We start from the raw sequence: 11,930 nt of genomic DNA, 5'->3' as shown, positions 1-11,930 counted from the left end.
TGTAAGGTTAGCCCCCCAAAACCACTCAGAGACTGCTGTGTCACCTCCGCTTGTCTTTTCATGAGTGCTTTAGCAACTTTCCCCTAAATAATTATGAAAATTTTCTAATGATTTGTTTTTAAAACACACTTTCACTCCTTTTTCTCAGCTCCAGTAATTTAGGATTTTGCCACACTTCAAGAGATTGCTTATTTATTGTACTTTTCTGGGTTGTAGTCCTACTGTGCATTTTCTTCAGTTTATTTTATCTACTGTATTTAATAAAAGGTTATTCAGGCACCTTAAATAGACACTGAGCTCATGTATCTCTTTCTGCCAGTAGAGGTGTGATAACCGCATCTTCTAAACACTTCGCTAAATTCCCCCTGCACTTCAAAATGGATAAGGAATTCTTCCCTTCACTGCCTATGTTAGCATGTGGCACTGCTTTAAATGGCTGCCACATTCTGCCCCAGAGATGGCAGCAATGCAGTGGTGGGTGAAATAACTCATCTGTCATTTATAAAGTGCTTTGGACTGAAGGCTCTTTAAATATGTGAAGATATTTATTAAAATCATGATCTAAAGCCCTTTGAAGTCAATGAGAGGCTTTCCATTGATTTTGGATTGGGGCTTATTATAATTATGTTCCCCATTCCCCTCTTTCCCTTTCTCTGCTCCCTGATTGGCAACTTAGACACACAAGGATGCAAAGTTCAAGGGGAATTTTTATTTGGTTTTCATTTTGTATTCACCTGTGATTTACCTTTGACAAAAAAAAAGTTCCCCCATTTAGAGGCAGCAAATGGGTCTTAATTAGTACTTGCAGCAGTGAAAACACTCTCTGAATAAACACTTATTGGCTGGCAGATCAGAAACTAAAAAGCCATCTTGCCTGGTTATTGGTGGCCAGATGTTTGATCATTCACATGAAGATGTGAATTATAATTCTCTCTGTAGGTGGCTCAAGGAAATAATTGCACATAACTTACCTGGGTACCCTGCTGTATAATTAGGTGTTTTAGAGGATGAAAAGGTAGCTGAGTGTCTTTGGCTCATTCAGATGTTTTAGTAGGTGGAGGGGGGAGAGATCTCACTCCTACTTCATAACTAAGCAGCACCTGCCTCTCAAGACAGGGTTGTAGAGGAAAGAACCTCTCTGTCAAAGAGCAAGAGAATAACATTGGCTTAAGTTCCTGCAACCGTCAACATTTCTTATGGCCTTTGTTCCCTGATAAGTGGTGAAGCTTTAGACTGAGAATTCAAGAGGCTAGCTCCCACACAAGCTGCGGCAATTGCAGCACACCTGTACTTTGCTCCACTGGGCACTTTCCCGTAATATCTCCTCAGGTCACTGCAGAAGGATTTCGTTTCATTATTTTCCCAAGAAATGATTTCTCAAAAGGCTCAGAAGGCAGCTTTCAGAGCCGGTTATCTCTTCTCGCCCATGTTAACAGTGTCAGAATAGCATCGGAGATAATGATGTTGGAATATATTATGCTGCCCAATTGTACACCTCCCTTTCCTTTCTAAAGTACTAATGGAAGGTGCCAGAATTAGATTGTAGAGCTGGACTAGAGCAGTGAGCTTTTCATTAAAGGACAAGAAGGTGAATAAGTACAGGGAAAACGGCTAAGTGGGAGGATGAGAAAATGACCTGATTAGAGACAATATGGAGATCTCAGGTGAAAAATGAATAGGGTAGTTGGTTGCCAGAAAGGAGAATGGTTTGTTAGGGTGTAGGTGTACATCCTGATGTATACTCTAGCTACCTCTCTAAATCTATAGATGCTAGGGGTATGGAAGTGACAAGAGAAAAATTACACAAACTCTGGTGCTTGTTACCTCTGCAGGGCAGAACCCACTGGAGCCAGACTTTAGAGCTGTGGAGGCCTTCTTTTATCCTGAAGGGGGAAAACTCCTCACATAATACATACAAATCTGTCACATCTCATCCCACTGCCCAGGGTCAGAGCCACAAACTCTGCCAAACACTGGGGACTGAGCAGGATTTGGCACATATTTAGTGCACATAATGATAACTGTACCAGATATGGACTGGGGACAGAGCTTTCTTATACATACCAGATATTTCCATCATAAGAACCTTTAACACTCTACCAGATATGGCTAAGGTGAGCTTAAATAAGGTATAGTAGAACCGGAGGGTATGGCTACACTTACAGTTGTATAGCGCTGGGAGTTACAGCTGTCTTCGTACAGCTGTGTAGGGAAAGCGCTGCAGTGTGGCCACACTGACAGCTACCAGCGCTGCAGTGTGGCCACATTTGCAGCATTTGCAGCGCTGTTGGGAGTGGTGCATTGTGGGCAGCTATCCCAGCGTTCGAGTGGCTGCAACGTGCTTTTCAAAAGAGGGGGGTGAGGGGGTACATGGGGGAGAGAGAGAGAGAGTGGATTTTTGGATCTGTCAGCTCCCTGCCTTGCAAGTTCTAAGGACTGGAACCAACCTGCAATCAATTTAAAAGTTTCGAGCCCTTCCCCCACCCCTCTCTCATTCACTAAATGCAAATTATGCACTCCTAAATAGCCTTCAGACCACATAAGTAGCTGCTCAACACGGACTCCCCCTCCCGCTGTGTGACTTCTCTCTTCAAGCAAACAGCTGTGAACCTTCCAAAGCAATTCCCCTGCCTGCCTCTGCTCGCTCACTCCAGCAAACAGGAGCTGTGTTTGTTTTTTAGATAAGCAGCTCAGGGGAGCTCGGAGTTCAGCCATTCTTCCGGTTTGTTGTGAGCAGGCATTCTGGGATACCTCCTAATACCCAATAACAGTGCTTTTGGTGGCCACACTTGATGAGCAGCACTGCATCACCAGCGCTGCAATCGTTACACCCCAAGCAGACCAGGTGTACAGCCAGTGCTGCAGCCAGGGAGTTGCAGCACTGGATGTGCCTTGCAGGTGTGGACAGTTACTAAGTTGCAGCGCTGTAAATCCACCATCAGCACTGCAACTCTCCAGTGTAGCCAAGCCCTCAGAGTTATGAACAATAGAGTTACTAACTAACCAGTCAACCACACAGCTCATTTGGAACCAGAATTACACAAGCAGGCAGCAAGAGAGAAAAAAAATGAAATTAAAAAAATACCCAGTACAGTATTGTAAACTATTGGAAAATGTAAACTATTAAAAAAAAAAGGAAAAACAGCATTTTTCTTTTGCATAGTAAAGTTTCAAAGCTGTATGAAATCAATGTTTAGTTGTAAACCTTTGAAAGAACAACCATGTTTTGTTCAAAGTCGCAAACATTTCATAGGGTACGTCTTCACTACCCGCCGTATCGGCGGGTAGCAATCGATTGCTCGGGGATCGATATATAGCGTCTCATCTAGACGTGATATATCGATCCCCAAACGAGCTTATATCGATTCCATAACTCCACCAACCCGAACAGAGTTGCGGAATCGACAGGGGGAGCCACGGACATCGATCCCGCGCCGTGAAGACGGTGAGTAATTCGATCTTAGATACTTCGACTTCAGCTACTTTATTTACGTAGCTGAAGTTGCGTATCTAAGATCGATTTTCCCTCATAGTGTAGACCAGCCCATAGTTAGGAACAACCTCCATTCCCAACGTGTTTAGAACTCTGAAGTTCTACAGTATTTTATACATAGGGCCACCTAGTGGCTCAACAGTATAGTACAGTTTAGTATTCTACTACATCTCCCCATTTAAGTTCTAGATTCCTACCATTTACAGAATATACACGAATACGCTATCTCTTAAGTTCAGTATGGGTCAGTCTATTAAGTGTCTCTGAATAATATTGATTTTCTAATTGCACAACCCGAATGTGTAACAGGTTAGTCATCTGGATGTCCATTAGTTGCAACAACTGGCTGTGGTTGGTCTGGAATTCTTGCATTGTCTTCCATTGCACTGCAGCCCCACAGATCCTGCCCCTTGGGGGAGCCACACGCCCTGGGCATGGGCAGCTTCTCCCCACATCAAGGGGTAATGATACACAGAGGCCAATGTACCCGTGAGAGGACAGAAAGACATCCAGTTCCCGGGAAGAGAGAAAGGAGGGACTAGCAGTGGGGGCGGGCAAAGGGGGAGGAGAGGAGGAACCAGCAAGCAGCAGCAGGGTCTTCCAGAGAAGGGGCTGGAGAGAGAGGAGCAGCCAGGCAGCAGTGGGCAGGTTGCAACTGCATAATAAAACTTCCTCTGGCAGAAGCTGAGGTGGTGCAAATCATCAAAACCCACAATCCAGCGTGCAGCGGCTGCGCCAGGGAAGGCTTAGCCATTCCTGGTCTATTATACCTGCTGCCCATGTATAACTCCATCTGTGGTCATAAACAGTTCTGCTGTCTCTCTTTGGTAAATATCAGATGTACTAGTAATCCCCAAAGGTAATCTTCAAAAGCGAAATTTCCCACAGAGTGTGATAAATGTACTTAGTTTGGCACTTTCTTTGGCTAAAGGAATTTACCAGAATACACTCAAGGCATTCAGCTTGGAGAATACTGTAGCTCCTTTCGCTTTGGAGAGGAAGTCATCCAGTGCACAGAGGGTACTTTCTCTCGCAACTGCTTAATTAAGTCTTAAGAGTCACACAGATTCATATGTTTTCCATTATTCTTTATAACTGGTACCATTGGGGTGCACTGTGCTGTTAGCTGAGATATTTTCTTAGTGATGCCAGTCCATTCTCTTTAACTCAGTTAACATTACACTTTATGAAGTAATGGGATTGAAATCCTGCAAGGTGTATGTACACTGCATGGATCAGCCTTGTTTCTTTAAGGTTATTATTACTGGATCTTCTTTAAAAAATCCAGTATCACCACATAGTCTATCACCACCTACCCATTCCAGTGCTTCACCACCCTCCCAGTGAAAAAGTTTTTCCTAATGTCCAACCTAAACCTCCTCCACCATTACTCCTTGTTCTGTCATCAGGTACCACTGAGAACAGTCTAGATCCATCCTCTTTGGAACCCCCTTTCAGGTAGTTGAAAGCAGCTATCAAATCCCCCCTCATTCTTCTATTCTGCAGACTAAACAATCCCAGTTCCCTCAGCCTCTCCTCATAAGTCATGTGCTCTAGTCCCCTAATCATTTTTGTTGCCCTCCACTGGACTCTTTCCAATTTTTCCACATCTTTCTTGTAGTGTGGGACCCAAAACTGGACACAGTACTCCAGATGAGGCCCCACCAATGTCGAATAGAGGGGAATGACACGTCCCTCGATCTGCTCACAATGCCCCTGATTATACAGCTCAAAATGTTGTTAGCCTTCTTGGCAACAAGGGCACACTGTTGACTCATATGCAGCTTCTCGTCTACTGTAACCCCTAGGTCCTTTTCTGCAGAACTGCTTCCTAGCCATTCAGTCCCTAGTCTGTAACAGTGAATGGGATTCTTCCGTCCTAAGTGCAGGACTCTGCACTTGTCCTTGTTGAACCTCATCAGGTTTCTTTTGACCCAATTCTCTAATTTGTCTAGGTCCCTCTGTATCCTACCCCTACCCTCCAGTGATTTTAGTGCCATCTGCAAACTTGCTGAGGGTGCAGTCCACACCATCCTCCAGATCATTAATGAAGATAATGAACAAAACCAGCCCCAGGACTGACCCTTGGGGCACTCCCCTTGAAACCGGCTGCCAGCTAGACATGGAGCTGTTGATCACTACCCGTTGAGCCCAACGATCTAGCCAGCTTTCTATCCACCTTATAGTCCATTTATCCAGCCCATATTTCTTTAACTTGCTGGCAAGAATACTGTGGGAGACCATATCAAATACTTTGCTAAAGTCAAGGAATAACACATCCACTGCTTTCCCCTCATCCACAGACCCAGTTATCTCCTCATAGTTTCTTGTTTTTCGAGTTTGACAAGTTACTCTGGGTTTTGCTGTCTCAGCAGCTCAGACTGCTTTGCTCTCTGTATAGCTGTGGCTAAAGTTAAATCCCTTTTCAGTTGTAGCTTCTGTGAAAGGTTTTTATCTGTTAGCCAGATTACTAGCCTGTCTCTATTTTTATGTTTTGCATTTCCAAAACCACAGTTTTCAGCCAATGTATGCAGAGCTGTAGTAAAATATTCAACTTTTTCCCCTGATTCTTGGATTCTCTGGTGAAAAAGTGATCTATCGTAAACCATATTTCTCTGCGACAGTAGCGTAACTGGGGGGAAGCAGGGCAGTGGCCACTCTCCTGCCGAGCACAATTTCTTGGCACCTTTTTAATTTTTACTCACCCAATGGCGCTTTTACTGATGGGGCGGCGCTCCAGGTCTTCGGCGGCAGTTCAGCAGCGGGTTCTTCATTCATCGCAGGCGTGTTTGGCAGCACGAAAGGACCCACCACCGAAATGCCGCTGAAGACCTATGGAATGACTGAAGGACCTACCGCTGAACTGCCACCAAAAACGTGGAGCGCTGCCCTGTCAGAAAAAATGCTGCCGGGTGAGTAAAAGCACCACAGCAGTGGCGCCTTTTTTTGTGATCGCTCCCCGCCTTCACTACACCTGGCTATGCCACTGCTCTGTGGTATAAAGTAACACAAGAACTAGGGGTTACCAAATGAAATTAATAGGCAGCAAGTTTAAAGCAAACAAAGGGAAATATTTTTTCATACAATGCACAGTCAACCTGTGGAACTCCTTGCCAGAGGATGTTGTGAAGGCCAAGACTACAGCAGGGTTCAGAAAAGATCTAGATAAGTCCACAGAGGATAGGGCTATAAATGGCTATTAGCCAGGATGAGCAGCGATGGTGTCCCTAGCCTCTGTTTGCTAGAACTGGGAATGGGTGACAGGGCAAGGATCACTTGATGATTACCTGTTCTGTTCATTCCCTCTGGGTAATCTGGCATTGGCCACTGTCAGAAGACAGGATACTGGTCTAGATGGACCTTTGGTCTGACCCAGTATGGCCGTTCTTATGTTCTTATAAAGTAAGCATCAAACATAGCTAGAACCCTTTCATAGTCATCTCTGTGACTGACTTCATCAAAGTCAAATGATTTAAAGATATGGTCTGCTTGCTTCCCCAAAGCATAAATTAAAGACAATACCTATATAGCTCCAGTTTCTTTGTGGAGTTTGTTTTCAATTCAAAATCTTGCAAAATACAGCTTTCAGCCTTTCCATTGTGACGGTAATTCAAAGCTGATCTTTTACGGGGCAATGAAGTGGCATGTTGATGAGATCCTGCAACTTTTGTTACTTTGTTCCTTCTTTTTGTGACCTTTGTTGCTGTTTTCCCTCTGATTTTGTTCTTAGTTTACTCCTGACACCATGTGATGTTCTTCTGTAGCAGATATGGACTGGTCACAGAGCTTGCTTATATGCACCAAATGTGTTCATCATAAGATCCTTTAATGATCTGCCAGATATATCTAAGGTTAGCTTAAATATGGTATTTTACACACAGCACCACCTAGTGGCTATAGTTTAGCATTCTATTACAATAACTGTGAAGCATGTTAATGGGTAGATATATGAGCCTGTTTCTTTAAGATCAGGAAAAGCAAGCAGGAAGAGACCGGGAGAATGCTGGGGGCCTCTGTGGCAATAGGAGATGTTATCACATTCTTGGATTCTCACTGCGAGGCCAATGTGAACTCGCTGCCACCTCTGCTAGACCGCATTGCTCAGAACCGCAAAACTATTGTGTGCCCAATGATTGACGTAATTGACCATGACCACTTTGGATATGAGAAACCTCTGTGAGGACCCCACATGACAGTAGTATCAGTAAGGAAGGGCATTTGGTCTAGTAGTTGGGGTATAAAGCAAGGAACTTTCAGAAATATCTCATCAGGTTTAGTTTAATAATCTGGGGACCCTGACTATCAATTACTAACATTTTAAATACAGATGCTAGGGCTGATTATTCTCTGCCTTAGATCTGGGGCAGCTGTTCACACCTCTGCAAAATGAGTTTGGTACTTTCTTATATTCACTTTACACTCATTTTACCCAGATCTATATGATTAGACCAGGTGAAGATAATGGCGAATCAGGCCCTGTATCTTCATTTACATCTACAGAATAAAAAGCACTTTGGTAATTCCCAAACCAAAAATACTTAATTGAAAAAAAAATAGATCACGATAGATCATAATGAACTTGTAGACTGGGATAAAGGGACGGTTATACAAATGTGATGTTGTTTGTTACAAACAGAGAGAAAAGTGTGTAGTAGATTTTGTGGTTTGCACATGAACTTTGTCTCTGAAATCCTTGTATATTGATTTATTTCTTTACATTTGTAAAATATAAGGTCCAGATTTTGCACTAACTTCCTGCTATATATAACTCCCCTGTGCTTGATTGGAGGCGTTAAGTGGGAGAAGAATTTGGTCTCTTGTCTGCTTCCTGTGTGCAGGAACTGCCTTCTATTTTACTAGATTGGTGTGAAGTTCTGAAGGTCAGAGTAACCAGATCTGGTATTTATTTTTGTCAATTACTGTACTTAGCTTGAAAAAAAATCACTTGAGGTTTATAAAGCTCAGTTTTGAGTGGGTCCTAAAGGATAAGAATTGAAACAGAAAAGTTCTATAATAAATTACAAATAATTACACTACTTCAAATCCCAGTGGAACAATTTTCACTTAAAAGAAAGCAGAGATGGTGTAAAATTTTCCTCAACTAGAAATCCATTGCAAGCCAAAGATGTACTGCCCGAAATGGCATTTTGATCAAGATCAGAATTATAGCAGAAAGGCAGAAAATCCAACATGCTTAACAATCTCAGTGCTGCTACAGTCATCAAATTATGACTAAAAAGATGGATATGGCAGTAATCTTCTATTTAAGCCTTTAGAGAGCAAGTCCAGCAATTGAAGTAACCTGTATATAGGAAGTGACAAGTCAGACAGTTCAGTAAATCCTAACAAAACAGACGAATGGATTTAACAACCTCCAGTTTACCAAGCAGATAATGTGAAACGCTGATTGATACGTACTTCACCAACATGAATGCAAAGTCAAAATTAACTGTACAGAAACTTCTATACATACTGGACCAAATTCATCTCTGGTATAAGTCACTGGGATTATGCTAGGGATAATAAATTGGATCTCTGCTGTAAATGAGCTGTAAAAGAAGCAAACCACCTTTACTACACATTTCAGTGCTTTACTCTTCTGTATGAATATTAAAATCTAGCTCCCTCCCCAGGTATTTAAACTCTGTTGTTCAAGTGCAGTTCGATTGCAGAATGTAATCTTAGAAGAATCCCACTGGGAGTTGTTTAATTTTTGATACAGGTTCAACATGTGAGAACACTGATACACCCATTTAAAATCAATCAAAGTGAATATGATGCTCGTCAGATAGGATAAATGTACCGTACTAGAGTCTGATTCTTCTCTCACTCGCACTGGTTTCAGTGTGATTTCAGCGGAGTTATTCCTGATTTGCATTTACATTGGCGCAACTCATAGGTTCAAACTGTTCACTGGGCTGGATTCTGGCTGGTGACCTAAATGGGAAAGGCTCCGCATCTCACGTGAGAGTTTAATCAAGTCCCTAGAGACTCAAGTTTTCTATTTCGGTCATTCTCAACCCTTTTTTCACATAGGACCCAAAACTAACTGAGAGGTTTCTCTTCAGTGACCTACCAAATTGCTGTGGTGGCAAAGAATTGTGATACCGGGAGCAAGATAAGAAACCATGGGTGGTTTTATTAAGCACTTGGTGGAGAGTGCTGCTGGGGGAACACTGGAGATGAGCATGGTGGGGGCTGGGTTTGAGGCGTGCTGATGTCTGGGTGTGAAAGTTGATTGGGGAACTAGTGGAGGGGAAGTGGGATCAGGGTTGGGGCAGCTGATGCTGGCTATAAGGGGTGTGCCTCTTCTTCCCCCTACACCCAACCACCTACTCATCATCTCATTGTTTTTCTCTGGGGCAATGCTGCTTCAGAAACATCCTACTATTTAAACGGACTCTACAAACTCTACAGACTTTACAATCTCTGCTCCCAGTACTGCATAGCTGAGCTGAATGGTGATGGAGATTGTGGATGGAAAAGGGGATGGGAAGAGGAGACCGTCACTGAGCCCGATCCTGCAATCAGCACCACATGAGCAATCCTGAACCGTTATGCCTGCCTGGAGTCTGAATTAAGTTATTGGGGCTTCACAGAAGTACAGGATCTACCCAGGGCGAGGGTAGGGTAAAGAGGGTGCTGAGCCCCTGCCCCAGGGGCTGCTGTGGAGTGCTGTGGAGCCTGCAGGTTCAGGGCATGAATAGGCTGGAAATTGCTTCCTGCCTGCCCGCCACTCCAGAGTGTAGCTTCCCCATTCCAGCCCTGTGTGGGGCTTTGGCACATGTAGGGCTCAGCTCCTCCTGGCCGGCAGCCCCAGGCCAGAGGGTCTTCGGCTTTCCCGGGGTGCCAGCCCAGCCAGAGGCAGTGGAGGAAGGAAGGAACCTGCCAGCCAGGCTGCTGGTGAGCTGAGCACTCCGACCAGGGGCTGGTTCTCTGCACAGCACTGAGACCCGGACACACCCCGCTCAGCGGGGGATATGGAGAAGCAGTGGGAGTGGTGGGGTGGGGCAAAGCAGGAAGAGGACAGTGAGAGGGGGAGGATGTAAAGGGCCGATGGGTGTGCAGCAGAGACGATCCATAACCGACTGGTGCCTGGCGCCTACCCACACGCACCAGCCACCGCACACACCAGCCACTGCAGCTCTCTGGCCAGAAATGGAAGAACGGGCAGGGCCCTGCTGACTGAGATCTGGCAAGCAGTGTGGGGCTGCGCTGATGGATCAGCATGGGGAGCGGCCGGCCCCACGCTCTGCATCTTCGCCCTGCCACCAGCCTTGCACACTCACCCCCATTGTCGGCCATTGGACATCCCCCCCCACACTCACCGCTGGTGGGTGGGCAGCTGGCGAGCAGGAATCCGGCCAGCAGCAGGACCCACAGGTACTGATGGGGGAGATGGGAGAAAATACGAGAGAACTTGCCCATTTTTAAGAAAAAGTCAGGACACCTGCAGGAGGGCTTAAATATGGGACTGTCCCTTTAAAAAGGGGACATCTGGTCACCCTAGCTTTGGCCCTGATTCAGGAAAGCACATGCTTAAGCAGGACATACATAATGATACTAAAAGTTGTGTTGTGTTTCCTGGTGTTTGTCATTCTTTATAGTGAGAAATCCATGAGCTCCAGTTCTGCTCTCAGTTCCAACAGCTGACTTTAATGGAATTACTCCAGCTTTATGTCTGAGTAAAGGAGAGCAGTCTGAGGTCAAGCCAACACAGAAATTAGAAAGAAAAGGATAGATTTGAGCTCCCCTGTATTAAATATTAAATTTAAATATTAAATATTAAAATAAAATATTTGCCCTGTGCATCACCATAAGGATATACAAATGTGAAACAACTAAATACCAATGAAAATGAAATTCAGCAAGAAATGTGTGACAATATCTTCAGCAGTTGTCCTGTTACATGCAGCCGATTGCAATGCTATGTGGTCAAAGACATGCTGTGGAGTAGCCTGCCTTTGTCCTACATGACATTCTCATCTCATGAGCAAACAAGAAAAATATGGTCTGGATGACATTATTATGAGATGGGTGCACAATAGAGTATTTATCAATGGCTTGCTGTCAAACTGGGAGGATATATCAAGTGGCATCCTGCAGCAGTCTGTCTTGGATCTGATACTATTCCATATTTTCCATTAACAGCTTCAATGATGTATTCCTATAAAATTTAGAATCATAGAATATCAAGGTCGGAAGGGACCTCAGGAGGTCATCCAGTCCAACCCCCTGCTCAAAGCAGGACCAATCCCCATCTAAATCATCCCAGCCAGGGCTTTGTCAAGCCTGACCTTAAAAACCTCTAAGGAAGGAGATTCCACCACCTCCCTAGGTACCCATTCCAGTGCTTCACCACTCTCCTAGTGAAAATGTTTTTCCTAATATACAACCTAAACCTCCCACACTGACCGATTACTTCTTGTTCTGTCAG

General features: G+C 44.3%; 1 protein-coding gene across 2 annotated transcripts in view; it reads left to right on the top strand.

Moving 5' to 3' along the window:
• The first annotated feature begins 2,149 nt into the window (after positions 1-2,149).
• LOC127045637 (uncharacterized) overlaps positions 2,150-11,930 on the top strand; it is a 946,950-nt gene continuing 937,169 nt past the window's right edge. For both annotated transcript variants that reach the window (XM_050941920.1, XM_050941910.1), the window contains exon 1: positions 2,150-2,293. The gene's annotated coding sequence lies outside the window, so the exon portion shown is untranslated. The remainder of the gene's footprint in view (positions 2,294-11,930) is intronic.

Source organism: Gopherus flavomarginatus, chromosome 1, assembly GCF_025201925.1.
Source record: "Gopherus flavomarginatus isolate rGopFla2 chromosome 1, rGopFla2.mat.asm, whole genome shotgun sequence".
Taxonomy (NCBI): domain Eukaryota; kingdom Metazoa; phylum Chordata; order Testudines; family Testudinidae; genus Gopherus; species Gopherus flavomarginatus.
This window is presented reverse-complemented; position numbering and strand designations above follow the sequence as displayed.